This window comes from Rhyacophila brunnea, unplaced genomic scaffold (assembly GCF_057557595.1).
Source record: "Rhyacophila brunnea isolate RB1 unplaced genomic scaffold, BYU_Rbru_1.0 scaffold_2, whole genome shotgun sequence".
In the NCBI taxonomy this organism is placed as follows: domain Eukaryota; kingdom Metazoa; phylum Arthropoda; class Insecta; order Trichoptera; family Rhyacophilidae; genus Rhyacophila; species Rhyacophila brunnea.
In genome coordinates, this window is record NW_028232859.1 from 45,810,398 (window position 1) to 45,836,204 (window position 25,807).

The window sequence follows — 25,807 nt, forward strand, 5'->3', positions numbered from 1 at the left end:
TCAAAACTTGTTCAATTTACTGTTGAAACTTTGTATATCAATGACCACAGATCCAATAACACTGATCTGTTACTGACGATTATTGTAGTTTAGAATGAACATTGCAATCAAGATGATAATTGCTGATCTTTTTATTATATATAAAATACTATTATCTCACCAACAGTCTCTTCAAAAATCAACAGAGAAGGATATGGTCCGGTGTCACCATGAATCTGATAATGATGGCTTGTGATGATATATATAATTGGCGGTATAATATAATTGAAACGAGATTATAAAAAATAACCTCGCGGGGGAGGGGGGCTCCGCCACCTCTAACCCCTGAGATAATGGTTACTTAAACCCTGACGGAAAAAAATTATTAAACATGGATACATGCTTTGCCTACTGATTCTCTTAATGCTGGAGTCTCTAGCGGCCGCGCTACTTTTGTGACATTATTTTTTGTTACGCCTGTGCGATGTTTCGTAACTAATCCACCTGGGAGGTCAAGGCAAAAGCATGTATCCATGCTAACATTCCGACTGGTTGAAAACCGAAATTGTTATATTGGAGGTTGTAAGAGCTCAACGGTGATATATTAATTTTACATTTCATATCGTTTGCTTGATAATTATTGTGTGTCTATTAATTCTTTATTCTATTATGAATCATTTTAAATGTAATTAAGATAGATAAGCTATTTTTATATTTATTCAATTTGTGTCAAACGCTGTCCATTGACGAAGCGGCAGTGTGTCTGCTTCCGCTTCCACGGTAGGTAATTCACGAGCGAGTACTCCGCGACACCCACGCGCGAATTCGCCGGCTGCTCCCCGCCACAAGTCCCGAAACACCGTCAGATCCTCCGATCCTCCGATCCTCGCCATTCAGTTAGCCTCCGTTGTAGTTTAGTATTAGTAGTGCTCCCGACCCAGCTTTTCCCGCGCTTTTCGCTGTCACTCTCTTTGTGTGCCGACCGCGAAAAGAATATCGTTCGAAAGTTTGAATATTGTCGCTAGTTCCGAAAGCGGCCACCGTGTGATTTGTGCGTCGTCGATCTTGTTTCGAAGATCGGACATAGAGGTGATCCATAATTGGTTTTTTTTGAAAAAAAATACACTTAATACTTAATACAATTTAAAATTACTAGGTACACGGATTAACAAAACCGTACAATAGGTAGATACAATAAACACTATCCATAATTTTTCGACATAATTATAAAATAAAATACACAACGTTGCATTTTATAATTAATATTTTTGAAAAGCTATTTGTTTAAATTTAAAAATAATCCACAATAAACCACTTTTAAACATCGCAGAAAGTTGTAAAATCTACTTATTTCCATTGATTTTTCTGCGCATGTCCTTTGTGATGAATGTGAAACGTATTTTTTATCAATGAATTATTTTACTACGCTGTTCTTTGAAAATATTTAACGCCAAATTCCACAACATTTTTAATACGGACATTTACTAAAAGAATTCCTATTATTTTAAAATTACTTTATGTACGCTAAATAATGCTAAATAAACGGACAATTTCGTATTTCATAAAAATGTTTAGAATTTTTCTCTATTTTCGAACGCATGCGTAAAAATCTGTATTGAAGTTGTTCCAAGAAATTTATTATATAATATAGTAAAGTATTTTTTTGTTAGATGCCCGAGAAAACCCTTCCATTCGAATGATTTTTGTAATGGAGTTTTTCGTCAGAATCCCAGAAAAATTGCAATAAAGTTTCAACAGGCCGCATAATAAGTATATTTATTTTTGGAGAATTTTCGTAAATAAAAACGGTTATATTTCTTAGCAAAACTGACCAAAGTTAACTAGAAAAAATATTTAAATATTATAAATATCACATTTTTAACTAAAACATTTTTTTTTTTTTAAATTTTTTCAATCTTATTCGAATGTCAACCACCTTCTGGTGAGGATTATCAACAGATTTTTATTTCATGAGAAATGGATGTCAGCCATTTGCCTAACCTATTAAGGCTACATATTATATACGCAGATACACATTGAATGTCTGTGAATTTCTCAAACGCAGGAAATAAAGCCGTGTCCCACCATTTTATAATATAATATTATTTATTATGGGCGAAAGTAATGTAAAGTACTATTTCAATTCATTATTATAAAGGTTTAGTAAAATGAATATAAAATGAAAATTGACATCGTTAGCAATAAAGTCGATAAACATAATAGAGGTTAATAGTACTTATTTGTATTTTATTATCAATAAAAAAACTTTTTTATGTAAAGATATTATTACTGAGTACTTCGATAATTTGAAAAGAAGTATGTATACTATTTTCATTTCAATTGGTTTATCTATCTGTCTGTAACACACGAGAGAAAAGATTATGTAAATATAGGGAATGAGACCACTGGGCGGCGCACTGTCGAATGAAATAAATATACGTTCGTTACGATTTTATACAGAGGAATTTTAATTAGTTTCTATCTACTACTTAGTAGTTTTAATTCATTTTGCTGTTAACATAATATTTTTTATTGTGGATTGAGAATTATCATGCCTGAGGCTTTATATAAAAAAATAAAAGAACTTTCTTCTCGTTGAAACAAAAGATAATATGCCCAATTAAATTTAAAAGTTACCTATAATTAACGAACGTCTATCTATTTTAGAATTTCATTCGATTGCGTGACACCCAGTTGTTCCGGCGCCGAGTCGTCCTAGACCCTAAATATGCGTGTTAGAGCGAAACAGGGAGAATATTACAAAGGGTAATGTGAAAGAAAACTTAAACATAAACACAACTTATAAAATTAAAAACATGAACTGACACGAAAATGAAAATGCTCTCATAATAGTTTGACAGATACTTACAGTGCAGTACCAGTATTATTATATAGCAGAAACTCTTCTCAATATTAAATTAAATATTTTTTATACCTTAAGCAACATAATGTCGATTGCGAGACGTTTTGCCGAGATGGAGTGCGGGGCTTGAACCAGCCTCTAACATTTTTGAAGCAGCACATGTTCTTCCAAAGTATCGTTTACTGGAAATTTTCTTTGATTATTGATAGGATAATGATTAGGATCGTTAGTGTCCGTTTTTGTCGTCCTCGATCTTTGGTCTTTTAAATATGCCATAAGTATGTACTGTACGTACGTATATTATAACGTGAATCGATTTGAAACTGGCATTGTGGGGGAGGGGCAATGGAATTGGCCAGAATGTCAGAGGCGTGCAGTGATATTTTCTTGGAAGGATGGAAAATACAGATATAACGATCACACATAAAAATCGCCCCACCAAACTACACCGCTCCGAACCACATCCAGGCTTAATCATTTATATCACGGGACGTATGGAGGTGAAGCATCAGTATTTATTATGACTGGGAATGTTTCAGTAGCTGTTAACCTAGTACTGAGGTCGCCATTCAATTGACTGAATTTACATGACGATTGCACATTAAGCATCTACTACTGCAACATAGTATTATATCGATTATTTCTTGGCATGCAGACCATCTACTGCATATAGGTACCAGTAGCGAATGGTGGAGTTAGGCTGTTAAGATCCACTATAAATAGTGCATATTAAACTTTGTTGGTTATGCGTATTTGATTTTATTGAACTAAGGCTTGAATTTACACTGATGGTGTTGGTTAGTTGTTAAAAATCAATTAATCCCTGCCTAAGTCAAGCCAAAATAGTTTTGGTATAGATACTTTGGACGATACGACAAAATTTTGCACACTTTTTCATGTATACATATTTATTTTCGTTCGATTAAGAAAACAAATTACACATATTGTTGGTTCATTTTTTTTTAAATTCATTACGCTCTGCCTAATTCAAACTATAATAAATAAAAAATATTATTCAATACTTATATAAAATATCCAAAGTTATTTATGATTTGATTGCATAATTTTAGATATTTTATAGATAAACGAGTATTTTTTGACTAATCATATATTTTAAATTATCTATTAATCTATAAATTGTAGTCTTATTTCAATGAAAACAAATTAATACGTATGACTGACAAAGGTTAGTGTGCACCGTTTATGGCGGGTCTTAACAGCCTACCCCCACCTTTCGCCACTGACATATACGGACCATGCGCCACTGCAGGATGTATGATTTTTAAATTTTACGCATCCCAATACCCTCCCTTTGCTTGGCACTGATTAAATGGTACCTACACAATATAATATTATATATATCTGCTTGCTATCTGTGGTATAAAGTGATCAATGGGCAGCAAATTACAATGCTTTAATATGATTATGTTATATTCAAATAAGATAGGTAATTTACTTAAGTTTCCCGGTATTCAGATAATGAATTAATCGCGCTTAAATGTCAATAATGTTAATCAATGGGTTCAAATTAAAGCGTTTAATTAGTAAAGAGCAGTTGGTAGGGTCAATTAAATTCAATGATAAGGATATCTCTATCCTACATTAAAAGAGCAGAGAAGTAACACTTATTAATCTCTGAGTCACAGTATCATCATGACACGAGTCGGACTATATTATAATTACAATCTGAGTTCATATCCGGTAACATTTTTAACAGATACATTAAAATGTTTATTTATAATTAAACTGTTCGTGGAACATACTATGGAGTAGTTTAGTATACACATAATATAACATGTTTGAATTACAATCCTTGGCGGGTCTTGGCCTCTTCGTACAACTTTCTTAATCCCAGACAATATAGTGCCGCCAATTTCCAATCGTTTTGGATGAGCGTCCGTAAATTCCTTGTATAACCAGTGCAGATGGGGTATTCTCACCATGGCCCTCACATCTTGAAACAGACCCCAAGGCTAAGAATTTTACCTATCGTCAAGGGTAAAGATAGCGTTTTTCAAATGATATTCCGCGGAGCCTCAAAGTTTTGCGAGGTAAAATTATTAAGGATGTTCTGTGCATAATATCTTTTTTTTGTATCAATAAATAAATCCACTTAAATTTTATTATTGATGAGTCGTTACCTACTCGGTATCAGTGGCGAAGACTCCATACTAGGCGATTGTTTGAAGCCTACATTCTTAAGAAAAATAGTTTTTAATTGATTTATTTATAATATAATCACTTGATTATATTATATTCTATAAAATAATTTATTTTGCCAACGAGAGATGCCGTATGTGTAGGAATGTTTTACACAGATAATAACAAAACAATCTGAAAAGGTTTTTAAAAATATACCACAGCGCGCCATCTGTCTTGACGTAAATAAAGGTCGGGTTATGTTTCAAATAATTCTCGTTTTTTTTCATATGGACTTTACGTCACGTAGCCCCGCCCAGTCTATTGAATTGTATGAACTGAGGTAAGCTCCGATTTCAGAGCCTAAAACTAAATAATTAATAATTAGATAATTAAAAAAAAAAAATTATATTGTGTTTAATCGAATATTAATAAATATAGACTGTTTTTAAAAATAAAAAGAACTTTTATCTAATGATTTTTGATGTGTACCTATAAATGTTTTGAAAAATACGTAATTTAAACTGATCGCTTAATTTTATGTTCTCAGTGAGTTTTTGAAGTTTCATTAAATTAGTGTCGTTATCATTTTCTTTTCTTCTTTTCTTTCGACCATGTCCGATCCTAATAAGATCATATAGGCCTCCACAGAGTGGAGGTTTATATTAACAGATTGTTGTTTTTACGAGAAATGGATGTCAGCGACTTGCTCAACCTATTAGGTCCATACGACTCATACATAAATTGAAAAACAATATGTGTACTTGCCAGACCCAGGATTCGAACCTAGGATCCACGACGCTATAGGCCGACGCTTAATCCGCGCGGCCATCGTGGGAGTAAAGTCGTTGTCATTAGTGCGTACCTATTCATTAGTAGTATTATCCTATTATTTCTCGTAAGTATACCTGACGAGTGTGCTCTTTTTATCAGATGTCCACAGCCTACCTCTTTCCAAAAGTCACCCTTCGCCACTGCTCGGCATTATATGAAGAATTGATCGTAAAACCCTTTTGTGGTAGCCAAGTAACATATGACCCCTCGCGATATTGGATAAATAGCTATTTGTATTAATCAGGAAACACATAAAAATAATTATAATATTCTACACGTAAAGTATCATTTAATTACATCAAACATCACATCAATCATATATTTTAAAATCTCACACCTAAAGTGTAATAGCGCCACAGGCGACTTTTTTTCTATCGGGAAAAAATCACGGTGTGTGTTTATCTCACTTAGCTCGCCGACCTGCGAGCCCGGAACCCCAGGCTAGAGCCCTGTCAGCCCCCCTTGTAACACCAAAATCAATAAAAAAGAAGTGATACATATTCAGTATTCAGACAGTCAAGTTATTGTTCATTTTAGCGTGTTAACTGTTTCAGCTCGAGATAGAGTACGATAGTTACATAATATTGAGATGCAGCGATTTTGAAAATTTACTGCTAGCTTTCAAATGTCTTTATTATTTATTTACAAACGGTGCATAAATAAAATACATCTACTAACTCTGAATAATAAATCAAGAAAAATCTCTATCAAACCATCTTTAAAGCTCATTTACAGCTAATATTGACATTGTTCTAGCTCAGTGGTTCTTGACCGGTGCACCGCTAGCTTGTTGCAAAATGCAGCACGAAAAAATGATACTAGCAGCAAATTCCGTGAAACAGTGAAAACCAAAAAGACCTTCGTAAAATCAAGAAAGCCGACGAAAGACCTAATGTGATTGTGAAATTTCGTAACAAGAATAAGAACAATTGGTCACCTTGTCAACGGGTCGTACTAAAAATTAAATTGTTTGAAATAACTATGGAGAAATTTTGGATTTCTGTCCAAGACGAATATTCAGCTCTGTACATGAGGGAACTAAAAGTCTTGTAACAGTTTTCAACATCATATTTGTGTGAGCATGGTTTCTCAACAGTAACTAATAATAATAAAAACTAAAAACCGAGAAAAACTTACGAATTTAGACGAAGAATTGAGGGTAGCAACATCAAATATTTGACTTTGTTAAGGATACTGAATTTTAGTTACAGTTTTTCCATATATGTATATATCTTTTCTTCGATATTTTTTTCTTTGACTGTTATATTGTAATCTGTCTAATTTGTAATAAAGGTTATTGCGTATATTTTTCTTTGTTTTTTGACCATTTGATTTTTGTGCACCGAATTTTTTTCTTATTATCAAAAGTGCACCGTGACTTCGAAAAGGTTAAGAACCACTGTTCTAGCTAAACATAACGGATTGTGAAACAAAAAACAAAATACCTTCTTCATATTTCGACTCCTTATAAATTTTCTAGCTCGAAAGCTTTCAGCATCAAATTTAACTCGTTGAATGCAAATAAATCAGATTGTGTTTACTCTCCGAATGAAATAAATATATTATCAGAGTTCGCTTTGGTTAAAATCAAACTGTTGTCAATCACGTGTAATCGGACCATTCGAATGGCTCCAATAATTATTTTATGCCATCTAATCCTGACCAACTGACCGATACTTAAAATAAAACATACATGAGAGGTAAAGAAGCTAAAAAATCTGCTTACATGGAAATTTAATAAAAGAAAAAGTATTTTTCTGACCGAAGCGATTTCCGTGTTTCGTAAATTCATCATCGAAATTTGACATTTCATCATTATAAGATGTCAACAACCATTGCCTACTGAAGAGGAAAGCCGATACATTTCACGACTGGTCCTACCTTTCCGCCCCTCCCGTTCTCTATGGATGACCTGTCATTGTCTATAGAGTGCTCAAACTGACGCGTCTGTCGTGTTCACTTGTCGGAGTATTCTTATTTTCAGATTATTGTAACGTATCTTGGAGACCTTGGAGTTCATCTGATTTAGTGGTCCTAAGACCACTACACTATAATTATACACTAGGATGTTTGTCAATGCGACGGTCGATTCTAAACGACAATAACTAATAACTTATTTATACTCTTCAGTCATTATAAAATACCAAGAAGAATTGTTTGCAAGTTTTTTATCAATAAATAGTATGTCAGTGGACCACTCGTTGCTTGTGCAAAAAGTTATGCTCAGGCTTTATTAATCGTAAGATGGCGGTGCAACAACTCATATTTTAAATACGTCATACTTGATTCCAACTGCATCCGATTAGAACATAATAAATTTGTCCTCAAGAGATTCTTACATAAATTCTGCTGGCTTTCTGTGAACGTGACCGATCCATCATCGATCATTCATGTAAAAAAGTAAAAAATTATCTGGTTCGGTCTAATGCGAAGTATATGGGCCTCCACCGGTGGAGATTGTATTAATAGATTTTTTTGGTTTTTCACAAAAAAATGATGCTCTAGGTCCAAATACAAGTGAATTGGCCAGATCTGTAACTCGACTCCGAGGTCCACGACTTTATAATTCGACGCGTTACTACGTATGCACCGTGGGCGTAATCGTTCTTGTACGTATTATAAATTGTCACTGAATTCCACGCGGAATTATTGATAGTGTCATAATTAAAATACTTACGATTTATAATGGAAATATTATGTAAATTAATATTTTAATGGAAATAACATTGTATAGTGGGGAGCGATTCACATTATAATATTAATAAGTAATGGTCATTAAATTGTATGTACCTACCATCAAATAAAGGCCAAATCCATTGATATTTTACTATATTTTATTTTTGTTGTATTTTTTTAGATTACGTCGATTTTACTATGCTATTTGTCTGTATAATTCAGTAGCTCTTAACATATGAGTCGCAACTGGTCGCAACCCAATATTGGCCATGTTGAAATTTTCAACAATATAAAAAATTTTAAGATAATAAATAGCATTACAGCAACAGAACAGATTAATAAGATATGAATGTAAAAGCCATCGTTACGGATCAAGTTTTTGAAGCAAGTTACTTTATGGCAGTCAGATCATAAAACCCAAGTAAAATAAAGCGTGCTGATATTGAATTCGAGTTACATTTACCTGACGAACTTTAATGCATATTATTATGATACATAGAGTACATGTTTTATAACTTTGCACTTTTTTGCACCCTTTACTATACTGATACGCCTCTTTGCCTGATTACCTCCCATAAAATTAGATAAAATGATATTTACTTGTATTAATGAATAATTAGACAGATAATATATAATATATTACATCATTTTCATCCTAGAGCCGGAGTGCAAAGTTAGCAAGCATATACTCTACCTACATAACTATAACAGGGTAAGCCTTCTTCTTTTTATTGTGCCATCCCCTAGTCGGCCACCATCAAGGCGATCTTATCTTTGTCGTCTGCTACCCGGAACAGTTCGGTGGAGCTGCACTCGTACCAATCACGGAGATTCTTAAGCCACGAAATGCGGCGCCGTCCTCTGCTACGCTTCCCATTGATCTTTCCTTGAATGACAAGTTGGGGAATGCTGTATTTTTGTCCTCTCATAATGTGGCCGAGGTATTGTAGTTTCCTGGTTTTGATACTACGTAGAACTTCTCGGTCCTTCCCCATTTGATTGAGAACTTTTCATTTGTCACCCGGTTAGTCCAAGGAATTTTGAGGATGCGTCTATTCAGCCACATCTCGAAAGCTTCAAGTCTCCGTGACATCTCTTGGTTTAGCGTCCATACTTCCATACCATAGAAAAGAATTGAGAGCACATAAAAACGTACCATACGCAGTCTCAGATCTAGGTTAAGATCTCGATTGCTAAGGACGCGTCTCATTTTGAGAAAGGCGCTCCTTGCGATCTCAATTCTAGTTTTTATTTCCTGAGACTGGTCCCATTTCTCATTGACCCATGTACCTAAATATTTGTAATGGGTCACACGTTCGATTGGTTCGCTGTTAATGACAAAATTTGTGTTGGTGTCTGGTGTCGCTGTTTTTGATACTAGTAATAGTTTTGTTTTCTTGAGGTTCATTTTTAAACCATAGGAATTACTGACCCCATTAACCTTTTCTACCAGTTGATGTAAACTCTTTAAACTATCAGCAATCAGCACAGTATCATCGGCATATCGTATATTGTTAATATGTTTGCCATTAACCATAATACCCACCGATTCACCTTGTAAGGCTTCCTTGAAAATAGCTTCCGAGTACATGTTAAATAGCAAAGGTGACAATATACACCCCTGTCTTACACCGCGATGAATTTTTACCTCTCCACTGATTTCGTTTTCTGTTTGATTCCAATATAAGTTAGCTATCAGTTGAATGTCTCTTGCATCGATGCTTTTCTCCTGTAAGAGTTCGAGAAGTTTAGGATGCCTAACAGTATCGAATGCTAAGCCAGTTCTCATTAATTTTGTTTTCCCTGATTACAGCATATATTTTTTTAAAGGAAAAGCTGACGAAAGCTCTTAACTCACATTCTACACGAGATTTTAAATTTAGGCGGAAAACTTGAGATCGTATTCAGACCAAAAAAATGGAGGAAAAGCTAAAAAAGGTCACGATTTGACCATTTTTTTTGTAGTTTGCATTATCCTAATCATTAAAATGGTTAAGAAACCCTGGTGCAATGCTGACCTTTATGGGAAAACAACTACGCCTAAAAGAACACGTGACATAATACTAATTATTAGGCACAAAGTTGAGGTCATTTTGATAATGGTGCTAATTAAAACTTCCTCTCGGCATCCGGTCATCTGGATTCTGGTCAACAACAAAGTGATAAAAGTTATTCTGTTTTGACGCCTCAATCGCTGTGTAAACTTGTCAGCGGACATTTTGAAAATGAACCCAAATTTGACAAGACGCCGTGACTAGACGAAGACAAAGACATTTAGCCGGGTGCACGGTAGCAATTTTATTTAGAGATTTATAAACCCTTGACGAGACCGAATTTGCATAAACTTAGTATCCGCACAACCCTTCGAGACGGCCTTCTGCTGAACTAAAGACGTAGAACTTTGAAAGTAATCATTTTGTAATACAGGACTCTAAAACCCACGCAGTTTTGGTAATATAATACATACTATAGGTCACCGTTAACACATTTTTAATTTGAGTATTCCAACATATTTCCCATTTTATTTAAAAACAATATATATGCTAAACACTAGTCGAAAAAATTACAAACTGTGTCTAATCCACCGACGCCCCAAAAGGACTATCGGATATTATAATAAATAGTTTTTTTTTTTTTTTTAATTATTTTCATGGTGGAACAAATATTCACTTGAATGCTTGTTTTTTTGGGTGCAATCATAAAGTTTTAAAGTAGTGTATTTAAAAAAAAATACAATAATTATTACAATCAAATGCGTAATAACTTTGATGCGGATTGACGTCTATCGTCTGTTCTACACCAGCTGTCACTGACGAAAATGGAAAGTAGCCTTGAAACCAGGGCTCAAAATAGAACGGAACGCACCGGAGCGCCATTCCTGTTCGTAAAATTCTAAAAGATACCGTTCCGGCTCGTGGCTTCTTTGAAAATTGCGTTCCGTTTCATGTTATTGAGATAATATTGCATGTAGTTATGTAGTTTTTAAAGTTATAAGAACTGATTCGAGGGAAAAAAAATTCGCTTGCGGCGCTGACAAAATGTGTATATTATTTATTAATGATTACTCCTACAAGGTCTATAATATAATATAGACTGTTCGGACTTCAGATGTGTTTACAAAAAGGGCTAAAGGGGCTACAGGTCCAGGTCCTTAAATTAGTAGGTCTCCGGAACCTGAAAAATAATTTGAAATCACAAAAGAACCTTGCAGCGAAGGAATTCACAAATGTACGAGCTTCTAGAATTTTGAAGATAAGAGCCCAATTATAAGAAAATTGACGAAAAATAAGTGATTCTGAAAAAATAAGTAGGTACCCATTTAAAAAAAAACTTTATTTTAATGTTGTATTGGGGGGGGGGGGGTAATTTGTATTAGCGCAGAGCCCCTTCAAGTATAAATGAAACCCTGATTATTAGGCATATCGCCCTTACGATATCCGAAAAATATTTAACATAGTTTGATATTTTTGAATAATTATTCAGCGCTCCGGTTCATAAGATTATCATTTCGAACACTACTTGAAACAGTAAATATTGCAATAATACAATTTAATTGGAAGTGAAAAAATAACAAAATATAAACAAGGGCTCTAGAAACAAAAACGGCAGTTTCCATTTTCGTTCGTTTTAAATGACGTATTATTATATCAAATCGAGCTTAAATATTGGGATAACACCTAAATAATATTTCATATAAATAAAAAGGATTTCAAGTTATACACATTTATATTTTTATAAAAATTGATGGTTTTTTAAATAAATATAAAACATATTAAAACAACGAATTAGTCAACTGCACGAGAAAAAATAGAAAACTTAATAAACTAAATTTTATTAAATGACCCTAAAATCTAATGTAATAATAACTTAATTGGGGAGATAGATATGTAACAATTTCTGATTTTTTTTTACAATAATTGTAAGTTTATCTTTGAATTAAAAAAATATATTTTTCTTTTTAATGTTTTCAGATACCTACATATTTATCAATTAATACAGTTGAAATTGTAAATTGTCAAAAAAATGTCTCAAATTGCAAACTTCGTATGTTTCCGCTAGGTGCCTCTGCTGGTATAAGGATCCCCCTTAATAGCTTGTTATTTGATTTTGCCATCGTAAAAATAAAAGTTTTTCATCATTGCTTTATATACATTCATGGAATATTTTTATTCTTTGATAGGTAGGTACTGGTTAATCGAATCAATTAACAAAATAAATACAGTTATACTAATAATGAATTTTAATTCATAATAATTATGTTTAATGTTCGCAAAAGATAATAATAATATATGAATAGTTCATATTTTTTTCATTCTATCTATAGTATAAATATTTGTTGGTGAAAACTGATCAACCAATAAAATATATTAATTGTTTATAAATTCAATGTAAATGTTTTGAATTCAATTGAAGGTCATTTTACGAGAGGTCAACCACCTTAACTGACTAAAACATTTCTCTAATCTCTCGTAAAAAAAATCGGATGTGATTCAGACACTCGTTTGCCCGAAAGAGTGAGATACTTTGAAGATTATAATATATTGGGAATTTTTTTTCATTTCTTTTCGCTTTTACAAATGATCTTAAAAGAGTTCATTCACCGTTCAATACTTATTTGTATTGCAGTTTTAATTGCTTAAAGTATAATTGTCATTGTAGTTACATACCTATGTGATTGTATTCAAGCCTTCAGGAAAAAAATAATCATTTAAATAATAGTTTAACAACACAAGAAACACTATTATATGTACCTATATAATTGAGCTCTATTGTGTCTAAATGCCGTCAACGCCAGTTCAATTGAGGAATTAAAAGATTTGAAAGAATAATCTGTCCCCACAGTAGAACACAATGACAGATTACAAGTTAGTATGAATCCTGACAGCTGAGTAGGATTTACTTCTAGTTTTTGAAATTCAGTGTAATAATTTTGCTAAGCCAATTTAGCCACGAGATACAATTAAAATGAAAAACAATACGCAGTAAATTTGTTTATATGGTACCTGTTAACATAATATCTTATTGAACTGGACAAAATATATTCCGATGACAATTAAACTATGTGGAATAAGTACAATTTTCATAAAAATCTTTCAATTGAAAATTGACCAATTGGTATCATTTAAACTAGTGCCATATTCCGCATATTGCAAGTTTACAGGAAAACAATTTGAAAAACGAATTATAAAGACTTTTTTATACATTTTTCACTAACTAACTTACCAAAAACTATTTTTAACTTCGTCTACGGCATAACTTTAACCCAAAGCACTAATAATATTAACGGCATTTTGGCTTAGCACCATCGATATTTTGTGTTTAGATCCAGGGCATGGCATGGCTATTACGATACATCAATTAAATAAACAGATAGGTACCCCACCTGTCAGCGGCGAAGGGTGGAGGTAGGCTATGAAGATCCGCTATAAATAGTGCACACTAAGCTTTATCAGTCATACGTACCTGTTTTCATTGAAATAAGACTACAGATTTCAGATGGTGTTGGTTAATTTTCAAAATTCAATTAAGCCTTGCGAAACCAAGCCATAATAGACAATAGTCAAAAAATACGCGTTTATTTATAAAATATCTAAAATTATGCATTTATATCATACAGAACTTTGAATATTTTGTAGATAGAATAATATTTTGTATCTATTATAGTTTGGTTTAGGCAGGGCTTAGTGAATATAAAAAATAAACCAAGAATATGTATTTTTAATCCAACGAAAAAAAAGTATGAATGAAAAAGTGTGCACAATTCTATCGTATCACCCAAAATATACCATAACTAATATGGTTTAGTTTTCGGCAGGGTTTACTTGATTTTTAAAAACTAGCCAATACTCTCTGTAATTATCTATAAATAATTGTAGTCTTAGTTCAATAAAAAACAAATACGTATAACTAAAAAAGTATAATGTGCACTATTTATGGCGGATCTTAACAGCCTACCTCCACTATTCGCTACTGCCATCTGTATACTTTGTCTGGAAAGGAAATATGGTGATAAATATTATAATATACTTTTTTATTTATGTATATAATTTATTAAAACTACCTACCTACTATATTCATTAACAAATGTATATATTTTTTTTAAATTATTATTTCTTCCTTGAACGATAACGATTGATTTTTAAATTAAAATAAATATCATTAATATACACACAACATAATATTTTAATAAATAATAATAATATATTATACTATAACCTAAATAAAACTGTCTTTTTATTTTGTAACGTAAAACCTCTTAAGCTTAACAAAACGTATATTTTTTCTGTTGCTATCACTGTACGTAACTATTTAATCAGACTCCGACAGATGGCAGGATTAATTAATTACACCTTAGAATTAAAACAATAATGCTTGACAAAGGTCGCGGTAAGGGACAAGTGACATCTGTTCAAGAAACAGTAATTATTTTCAGCGAATGTTGTGAACAATATATTATTAACGTGTTAGATACCCGTACATGCTTTACACTCTAATTCAAATTTACTATTACAGTATGCAATGTGTTAACCTGACGTTATTGTTTTATTCGTATACTAAATGAGTATGGTAACTCAAAGCTTGAAACACACAAGGGTAGTCTTGATTAGAAATTTAATTTATATCAGTTCTACATACATATATTATTACATAACTACTATTCGCTGTATTACACTAGTTTAAAGTGAACTTTCAAATGCAATTTTCAAGGTATATTATAAGATTCGAGTTGATCCATGATCTATTATTTTGAAGTAACTCATTTCCACCCGCCATGCATATGCAGCCACGATTAATGCACGGACGCCTTCTATGACGATATAAACGTGTTAGAATGAAGAGATTTTAGTGCCACACTTCTATGTCCCAAAACGGAGCTGCACGGAACTGATGTAGCAAAGATGCACATTGATGCTTGAAGAAAAAGTAAAACAAAAAAATAATCTTGACTTGCTCTGCCGTCATTTATCTTTAATAACATGAAGTGTCCTCTGTACCCGTGTACTGAAACTCTGTTGAAAAAGAGTAATCAGGAGTTGAAAGTGATGAATATAAGTAGGGATCAGAATTATTCCATGCTCAATACGACGCAGAAAACTTTTCAAATGCCTCAGAGTTGGCCTTGGTTGATATCAAGTTGCCGTGGCTAATTGGGCTCGTGTATGGACAGCTCCACTCGGTTAGATCCCATCTGCGAGCAGTAACAGAGGATGTGTTCAGCGTCTTGATTATTGATGGTCGTGCCCGCATGTGTAATCTGGCCATGTTCTATCAAACGAAAACCGTATAGTTTGGCCGCGAAGTCGCCATGGCTGGTCAGGAACTGGCTTACCTAATGTCTCGGTCTTAATTGTCTCATCTGAAGAATATGCAGAGCGGATACATCTGAAAAAAAACAAATACGTTTGTCATCGTTTGCTGGATGCTGAACACCTCGACTGCCATCGTGTGCTATCTTGTAGACATCAGGAGGCGGCGTAGAGAGGTATAGATTTTGTGAGGGCTTTACGGGGCATTACTCTGCGCTCCCCCTCACTGCCCATGTTAGTAGCGAAGTAGTGAAATACTTGTCTTTCATGATCTGAGAGAGTCAATGGCATACATTTTTCTTACATTGATACGACCAATAACACAAAAGATAGGTGTACAACCAGTCGCCGCTTAAACCAAATATTTGACGTCGTATTTTGTTGAATATTCTCGCGCGATCTATTTCCACATACATATACGTGAGCGAATAATGGGTTCGTGACTTCGTATTGTGCGATAATATTCGCTATCCGTGGTTGGTATCCTTTGCAATATGTATTAGATCACATTGTAATTTAGTTGGGTAACTGCATTGCTAGAAAAATTTCATGCGCGAACAACCAGCGTCTTACCGTATCCTATGGGCTTTGAGCCTTAGTTATTAAAAATCTCAAACAATCAACTTGGAATCGATTTTGAATGTAGAATATCGTAGTCGTATCCGGTGCATAAGGCATGTGAACCGTAAGCGATAGCGCTCACAGAACGCGTCGAGCGAGTGAAGTCGGCGAATGCAGTGTTTATTCATAACCATAATCACACGTCTCTTCCCGCGCATTACCCTTCACCTATGTAATATGCGGCCCAAGCAGCACAAAATAAATATTATTACAGCGCCTCTCATAACAAAGCAATAAAAATATTATATTATTTCGGGGCTTGTAATTAAAATTTACGACGACATTATTCAACCAGCGATAAACTGAACACGCAATAAAATTAAACAATTATTCTCTGTTATTAAGTAATTGCTTTTCGACCGTCCATCGACAACGCCTCGAGCGGCGTAATTTTGGTAGCCGTGTTCAATGAATGGACTCCATTGTATTTTCTTTCATTCGTATCGCCGAGAAGCGGTGATTCGCGAAAAAACGATGATTCATGCGGCGTGCGCGTATAATGCGTCGTGAAATCCAGTGGGCGCTGGCGTATTTGATTACGTTGTATTTTCGTTGATTTACGCGCCACTTGTAGAAATTTTGCGCGAGCGCCGCACTCGCTGCGTCAATGGGCTTTATGCCTAAGGTCACAATAATATATTAAGGTACTATGTGATTTATTAAAGCCTGCATGTTTGTGATACAACACTACCGTCATTGGGGCTCACAGGCAGTTGTAGTACTAAAAAGAAGAAAAAAAAATATATCAAAATTATTCGAAGAATTTATGTATTCCACGTGAAAAGTTTGGGAAATACTAAAGAGTATAAAATACAAGCATTCGAATCTAGGGGTTATAAGCAATTTGATTTAGGCACTTGTTTTTGTTTTCGAGTATTGTCTGTTAAAATCTAAAGCAAAGGTAATTGCTCCATAATTGTCTCATTTTTGTCTTGTGATCGATACTAACATAAAAAATATATGACATAGGGTAATTGAGGGTAATATTTTTCGTCGGGCAATAATATAATTTTCAAGAGGAGAATAAATTTTAAATATCGAAAAAGAGGGTGGCGACATCTGTCGAGAGCGCCGCGTGTCTGATCCCGTCGAGCAATTAACCCCGCTCTGCCCGCAATTAAAACTCCCGCCTGACCTTATAACGACCCGCCCTTACTACACCGCCGGATTTTTATGGGGTTAAGAGTTAGTTAGATGATGCTATAATTTTCTTATACTCTGCTGCACTTCGTCGTGTACAAGTGTCGGTACACAGGTACCGCAACTTGCCACAAGAATGTAATTATTTGCGGATGGATAAACCGCAGGACGCCGCAGTTTTGTTGCAACTTGCGGTATATGTGGATCTACTCGGTTACATGTAAGTTGTACGTAAAACATTTCACCGTGGAACAGTTTGCCGTGAGCTTTCCTATCGGAAAGAGATGACCATATACTATACGGTTTTAATTAAATTTTCATAGATGATTTTGCCAAAGTTTATGAATTCAAGAATGAATACCTAACCTAACAAATAATCCAGTATATCGGCTATGTTTAAAATTTGTTTGCTGCTGGCTTCATGTAAAGTGTAAACTGACAAGAACCGTGTTTTATTTAGACATGAATTTTATGTCAGTACTACACGACCCAAAGAGGTTCGACGGTCTTTAATATACGGCCATATATTTCCGATAGAACATTTCACGGCGTAGTGTGATACGGCGAACTGCATACGTACAAGTTTCCAGACACGGATCTAGTCAACTATGTTCACGCTGTAATTCAGTTGGGGTGGAGGCAATTTTATTATATTTTATGGTAAATGCTTGTTAGCCATTGTGTTGGGTAATTGATTTGGATCAAATACGCATTGAAAGATTGGCATGTAAGACACTGGGTCTTGAACCCGCTACCAATAGCTTTTGAAGCAGACGGCGTGTACTGTTATCATAATAAATGTACTCGGAGATTTTGGTCATCTTCCATGGTATTTTGTGGTATATTTTAGACGCCCTACTACTATTAGCGTTACCAGCATAGCCTTTTTCGGGAATGGGACAACTGGACTCCGGACAATTGGACGCCGCACTATCGTAGACACGTGTACAGAACGTAGACGAAGACTGATTTTAATCAGTTTCTATCTACTACTTAGTAGTTTTAATTCATTTTACTCTTAACATAATGTATTCTTTATCGCGGATTGAGAATTACCATGGCTAAGGCTTTATATAAAATATAAAACTCTTTTTTCGTTTGAACTTAAACATATTATGCACGATTAAATCATTATTTATCATACGTCTGCATATATACATTCTCATCAACTATTAAATCATAATATAATCATTTAAACATAAATAATAATATTAAATAAATTAAATATTTTTTTTAAAGTACCTATAAGTACCTAACGTCTATTTATTTGCGAATTCCGTGGTGTCCAGTTGTCCTAGACCCGCGTTTTTCATGCCAGATCTAGCATCGTTCATCAGTCACTTAGCATGAAAAAATCGGGTCTAGGACGATTTGGCGCCGGGAAAACCGGGCGCCACCCAATCGAATGAAATTCGAAGATAAATAGACGTAATAATCCGCAATAAAAGACATTATGTTAAGAGTAAGATGAATTAAAACTACTAAATATAAGATAGAAACTGATTAAAAATCCTCTTCTACTTTCTGTATAAAATCGTAACGAACGTCTATTTATTTCAATCGACAGTGCGGCACCTAATTGTCCTGGCGCCTAATTGTTCCATTTCCAGAAAATCTCATCTGGCATGTCGAAAAATGTTAGATGAATAAACTAACCGGTCGACTGATAATATTTTGTAAATCGAAAATATTGGAGGTTTCTTGACGAGGATACGAAAAATAAGCTTATAGCTTGAACTCTAGTAGTGCGAGTAATAATTTGTGAAGAACCTAAGTACCCCTAAATAAATAGTACAGTTTTACTCTGATAGATTACTAAAATATCGCTTGAATATTTCTTGCTAAGCAGGCTAGTGGCATAATTTTTCAAGGACGACAAACGATATCAAGTTTTTATCAAGACTTTATCGCAATTTTACAGTAAAAGGTAAAATATTTTCCCATCTTACTCTGTCTAGTACAGTGGTTCTCACGTGAAATTTAACTGTGGCCGCACAATTGACATTGACAGATCTATGGAAATGTCTGGTGACCGCACCACATTTCACTTGTGTTGTGATTGAAAAAAATAAAGCTAAATTTTGATTGAAAAATGGATCAATTTATTTATAGACAAGTCCATTTAATAAAAGACATTTGAACATTTTAGTACATATTATCTATTTATTTTAAAATAATGCAAATACAAATTCCTCAACACTCATTTTTTCCAAAGCGAGCAGCATGGCTGCTTCTAGGTTTACATCTGTCAAATGGTTCCGATATTTGTTTTTTATTAAGTGCATTACACTCTTACAAGAGGAAAACTCGACAATATTAATAAAGCATCGTAATAGATTTTTGGGTTTCCACCGTGTGTCCTTTCCTCGACGTTTCGATGGCTTCCGGCACTATCAGCAAAATCCAATATTCGAGCCGTTATCTCTGGTCATAACGATTGACACATTACTCTGAGCAACGTTTGCCTTTAGCTAATCGGATTCGTTTTGACATTCTTAGAGCAACGTTTATATTCATATATCTACGCTACATTTCATTATAAAAACATATAATCTCTTGATAATGGCCTCTGCAACGAGCCCGAAACGTCGAGGAAAGAAAGAAGGACACACGGTGGAAACCCAAAAATCTACTACGATGAAAAACAACCGTGAAAGCTTTAATAATTATATTAATAAAGCAATTTTTGCCAATTCTTTGAATTGAATTTATTCTCAGAAACTGGCTATATCACATATGATAAACACATTATGGATCATTTGACCGTGGAAATAAATTTAAGACAAGTTATGTGTATTCAATTTTTGAAATATAATTCTGTAAAGCGCTGGTGGCCACACGAGAACCACTGGTCTAGCATATTTTTACCGATGAGACTCAGCCATACTAAACTCAATGTGTTTACTTTAGTTTAGTGTTTCTTCTATCTAATTCGCTGGTGTCGTATTTGATTTGTACTTACCTAATTCATAATGAAAACAGTGAAAACAAATTTGTTACTGTTACAATAGGTTTATATGTAGGTATTGAAAAATATGCCTGACCATATTTACACAACAGTCATAAAAATTAGACTATATTCCAAACGATTGGTTCATTGTATGCTATTCGTAAAATTGGAATACCACATCATGATGACCTCACATTAATTCATAACAACCTATTAAATCCAAGATTGGATTAACATTTATATCAATTATTATTGCTCTCTCGGTGAGCTTAGCTGGCATGACGTTAGCTCATTAAAGCTGTTAGATTTAGATTTAAAGGTTAATACAAAGAGCAAATGGTATGATGGCACAATAATTAAATTATTGGTTTGTAAGGTACCATTCTAACCACATTTTTTTCAAGTTATCAACTTCGTTTGAGGCCTTTTTTCATCATCATATTAATTCCAAGCACCTGATGTCAAAAACGTGAAAAAAGTGTAGATAAACAAAATTTTAATAAGGAAACCATTGTAATATTATTTTTACATTGTCATATTATTCGATCATTGATATAAACACATATCACAAACTTCCTTTAATAGCAAAAAAAGTCATCTGTACTTTCCTGTAATACCTATTTGAAAATATGTAATCGTGCAATGAAATTTTTGATTATTATGTGTCGATACTTGACAACTACATAATTCAAGTGGATGTATTAAAACACAAAATATCGCTAAAAATACACTGAACACCCTTAATTTTACCTCAATCACCATTTGATAAATGGGTACAGTTTGGTTAAGAGGAATACAGCGGAAAACACATTTTGAAAATAGCCGATATACTGAATTATTTGTTAGGTTAACCTAACCAACCCTAACCTAACCTAACCTAACCTAACCTAACCCAACCTAACCTAACTCAACCTAACAAATAATCCAGTATATCGGGTATTTTCAAAATGTGTTTTCCGCTGTATTCCTCATAACCGAACTGTACCGGAGAATGCTACTCTAGAACATCATACCACCTTTATGTTTAGCGATAGGTAGAGGAGCCTGTTTCAGGATATGGGGGCCATGATTATAACAGATGGTGTTTGTTAGTATTTTAAAAAATCAAATCAAATCCAAAAAAGATAAAAAAAATAGTATCTATAAAATATCTAAAATTATGTTACGAACATTTTTTGATTATTATCTACTATGGTTTGGATTAGACAGGGTTTAATTGAAACTTAAAAACTAACATAAACTATCGACACATTATAGTCTTCGTTAAATGAAAACAAATATTATGTTTGACTGACTAAGTTTAGTGTGAACTATTTATGTTGGATCTTAACAGCCTACCTCCACTCTTCGCCACTGCTATCTATATTATTTTGGTATTCTCAAAAATATGTTTTTACACCTTCCAGACAGACTTGAAAAATATGTGTACCATTAAAATAGTATAAGGTTAAATGAAAACACTTTTTGTTGTATGAGACAATGGTAATTTATCATTAATATTACGTTATAAATAATGATATAACAGGAAGTACAGTTTAATCATTAAAAATAGTTGAATGAGTGCCAACTAGTGATAAAAATATGTATCTGTTAACAAAAAATTCAATGTAAAAGTTTTTTTTAATTGACTGATTAAAAAAATAACTAGTGATGTGTTTCGTTTTGGTGTTTAAGTGATCATTTACTAGTTCAAATTAAAACAGTACAATGGACAAAGACCCGAGTTTTTTTATAACTACACGCAGAATGATTGGGTAAGTTTATTTCTTTCTTTACTTTTGACAATGATATACGAGAGGATGAATTTCAAAAATCCACTTAACTAATTTTTGTAAATTAAGAAAAAACTAATTTTAACAAAGAGGATAATATACAGCAAGGACTAAACTTCTTTGAATTTAATGTATATTTCCATATGTTAATAAAACATAGTTATATTACTGAACTATGTCACAAGATTTTGCATGGTAAATATAATATTATGGATGTTATTTATTTAGATTTGAAAAAAATAATTAAATTTGTTTTGATTGTAATGTCTGGATTTAAGTACATTTTGAAACATACGTAACTGGATTTGTGTTGGTTTTGAAACCAATCCGTGATAAATATTAATATTACATGGAAAATTTCCAGGGATGAATGCCATTGATTGGCTATACGTATTTAGCTATATTTTGAAACTTAATGCTACATTGATGCTACATTATAGTATACACGCGTTGAATAAAATGTATTTGGTCCTCCACGCGACTCTAGTTTGGCTGTATCTATCCTGCTATGCCCATTCGAATTACATGTTCATGTGAGCTAAATAAATGACGTAAAATATATTTTTGTATATGTGGTGAAATTTACAAAGTTCATTAGCTATAATCAAAATAAATAAAAATAAAATAAAAAAGCCTTTTCATTTCTAACAAACAAAAAAAGTAAATGACAGTGAATTGACTATATCTAATGTATATATAACCTATGATTATATCTATTATGTAAGTATATATATTTATCTATCTATGATTTTATTATCTAAATAATAATTATTTTTATTTTAATATTTTTGTATAATACATATATATATTAAGATTTTTATTTTGTATATAATACTAATAAAAAATATTTTAATTTTTATATATTAAACAGTGCTATGTAACTTTTATATTAGTATATATTTTTTGTATTTGTAAGTTAAATAATATTTTTAATGCTAAGATACTAGTTTCTTTGGTTTGTAAGAACCCATCTTCGGATGAAGGCCTCCTCCAAAGAAAGAAATCCCACTGGACTCTGTCTTTGGCTAATTGTAGCCAAATTGGGCCCGCTGTTTTTGTGATGTCGTCTTGCCATCTCGCATGGGGTCTTTCTCTGTAGCGTTTCCCTTTTGTTATATTGTAGGTTAATATGTAAAGCTTGGTTGGTGGGATAGTTGCAAGGTTTGTTAGCGTGGATGTATTTTTCTTTGGGGGGTTTTATTTTTATTTTCATATTTTTTATATTTATTTATATTATTTATAGGTATATGCGAATAAGTAAATTTTAATTTGACTTTATAAATCCGATGGATGCAGGTTCAAGTCCTGTTCCGCGTTATATCTTTTAAATATATTTTCTAGGCTTGTCTCTAAAGTTATTCCCAAATTATGTATATTACAATCTCTCTGTGCAATCGCTTAAACAAACTGCTACTGTACAATACAATTAAATGATCATCTGATATAATCATAAGTTATCCTAAAGAATTTAATACACATAACTTGAATCAATTAAATATATAAGCATCCCTAGGCAAATCCGTTTTTAATCCAGTCGTACATATTTTGGTCATATCTGAATTGCATATTATAAACGAATTAGGTATTATTCCTAATCTTCCCTAATGCTAGTAATGGTCGAAAGGGGTTGTGCCTAATGCGAGCGATCGTAGAATGCGCAATCTTTCTAGCTCTGCTAAGCGATACTACATACGTAATTGACCCAATAAATCAGCCGAACAACGATTATTGAATACCAAAAAAATAATATCATAGACACTTAGTTTTTATTGTTGATTTAAATATATAATTACACAAAAAATATAATTCAATATTATTATGTAAGTAAGAACTGAAGAATAAAGAGTTGCGTAATTCGACTATAAATTTAGTGTATTCCAGGATATTTTTAAAGAGCAGATTTTCATAAATATATAATAATATATGTTTCGTATAAAGCAGTTGCATGTGCACACATGGCTTGATTTATAATTTGCTAAAGGGATTATTGCACAGTGTCCTAAAATTGATAAGGGCTTCAGATGAATTATTAAGAAACCGAATTTTATTACTAAAATTTCAGGTAGAACAGTTTGATTGTAGGTGTGTTATAATATGTATGACTTGTATGAACCATTTTAAGACTAAACCCTACTATGTTTGTAAATCTTTTCTCACATATAAATATCCAGGTACTTATTTCATACTATAGGGTTTGTATTGGATTACATTAATAGTATTATTGTCAGAACATTTTTTGACGTAAACAAACTTCGTTAAACTTTAAAAATTCAAATATGCCACCATTTGCACATAGTCGACAAAAATGCCAATGGAGGCGCGAGATCTAGTTACGCCCCGAGCTAACTATCTGAACGCAATTAATCACTACACGATGAAATACCTCAGAGTTTGTAGATATTTAATTTAATTAAAAAAATGTAACTAATCGTATTTTTCTGCGGAGATTTCGATTCCTTCGCCGTTCTATACCATAATAATCACCTTATAAATAATATATTTGTCTTGAATTATCTGTAACACACGAGAGAAAATATTATATATTATGAATGTGTAGGAGAAAGCAAGATAGGGAGAAGATATTATATTAAATAGATTAAAGTAAAAGAAATGATACACGTCAATGCGAATTCGAAACACGAAAATAAAGAAATCGTTTACTTTAATCAAGTCGTGAAAGAAAACAAATAATATAATACTCTCATAATAGTTTGTTGAATGATTTTAAAGTATAAATTTCTTTTTACAGAACTAAGCCACATGTAAGAATGTTGACAGGTACTCTGTTATTTTTTGCTAGTGTACTATAAATAACTCTTGTCAAATTTTAATCGCAGTATTTGGTTTCTAATTCAAATTTTCTGTTTAAATAAAAATATGTCGACCACGTGGTAGCTTGTGTTTTTTATACACTTAATACACTCTATGCCGTTCATTGAAATTTGACATTGTAACCTCAAGGCTTAGGTTAGTGATACTGGTTATATTTGTGCTATTATTTTTCTTATGACATCCTTCCTTATTATCGATTAAAATACGACATGTCTCAAAATCAAAAAGGATAATAATACCAAAAGGTATACATAGTATTAGATAGAAGTGACCCTCTCAAGAACCAATTTTTCATATGATTTATACATTATTTGCGCGGCGTGAAAGAAATAGGCAAGATTGCGAGGAAAATCCCACAAATAAATCTACGGAGCCTTCATATGTGAAAATTTTATTTATTGCCGCCAAATATCTCTTTTTGTTGTGAAAAATTGGCTCTCTAGTCGGGAAAGTAAGAAAGCGAAATATTCAGAGTTGATACGTTTCCACCCAAAATGACGAAGAAAGATGTTTCAACTGTCACCACTGACTTTCAATATCGTAGTAAGTAGTATTTTCCATAGCCAGAAGGAAACATAATATTATTACCTATATATAACACTATTTATCTATATTTTACCATCATAATCGATATAACGTAATATTGTATTTTTAATTCCTGGCAATACAATCCTATCTATAGGTCATGGTCACT

The 25,807-nt window shown here is 32.9% G+C and overlaps 1 long non-coding RNA gene across 2 annotated transcripts in view; it reads left to right on the top strand.

The window, feature by feature from the left end:
• Positions 1 to 765: 765 nt before the first annotated feature.
• LOC147072396 (uncharacterized) overlaps positions 766 to 25,807 on the top strand; it is a 333,653-nt gene continuing 308,611 nt past the window's right edge. Inside the window, exons 1-2 of one of the 2 annotated variants that reach the window (XR_015070714.1) lie at positions 766 to 1,068; positions 21,916 to 22,263. This is a non-coding gene — a long non-coding RNA (uncharacterized LOC147072396). The remainder of the gene's footprint in view (positions 1,069 to 21,915; positions 22,264 to 25,807) is intronic. The other variant, XR_015070715.1, reaches the window with a different exon arrangement.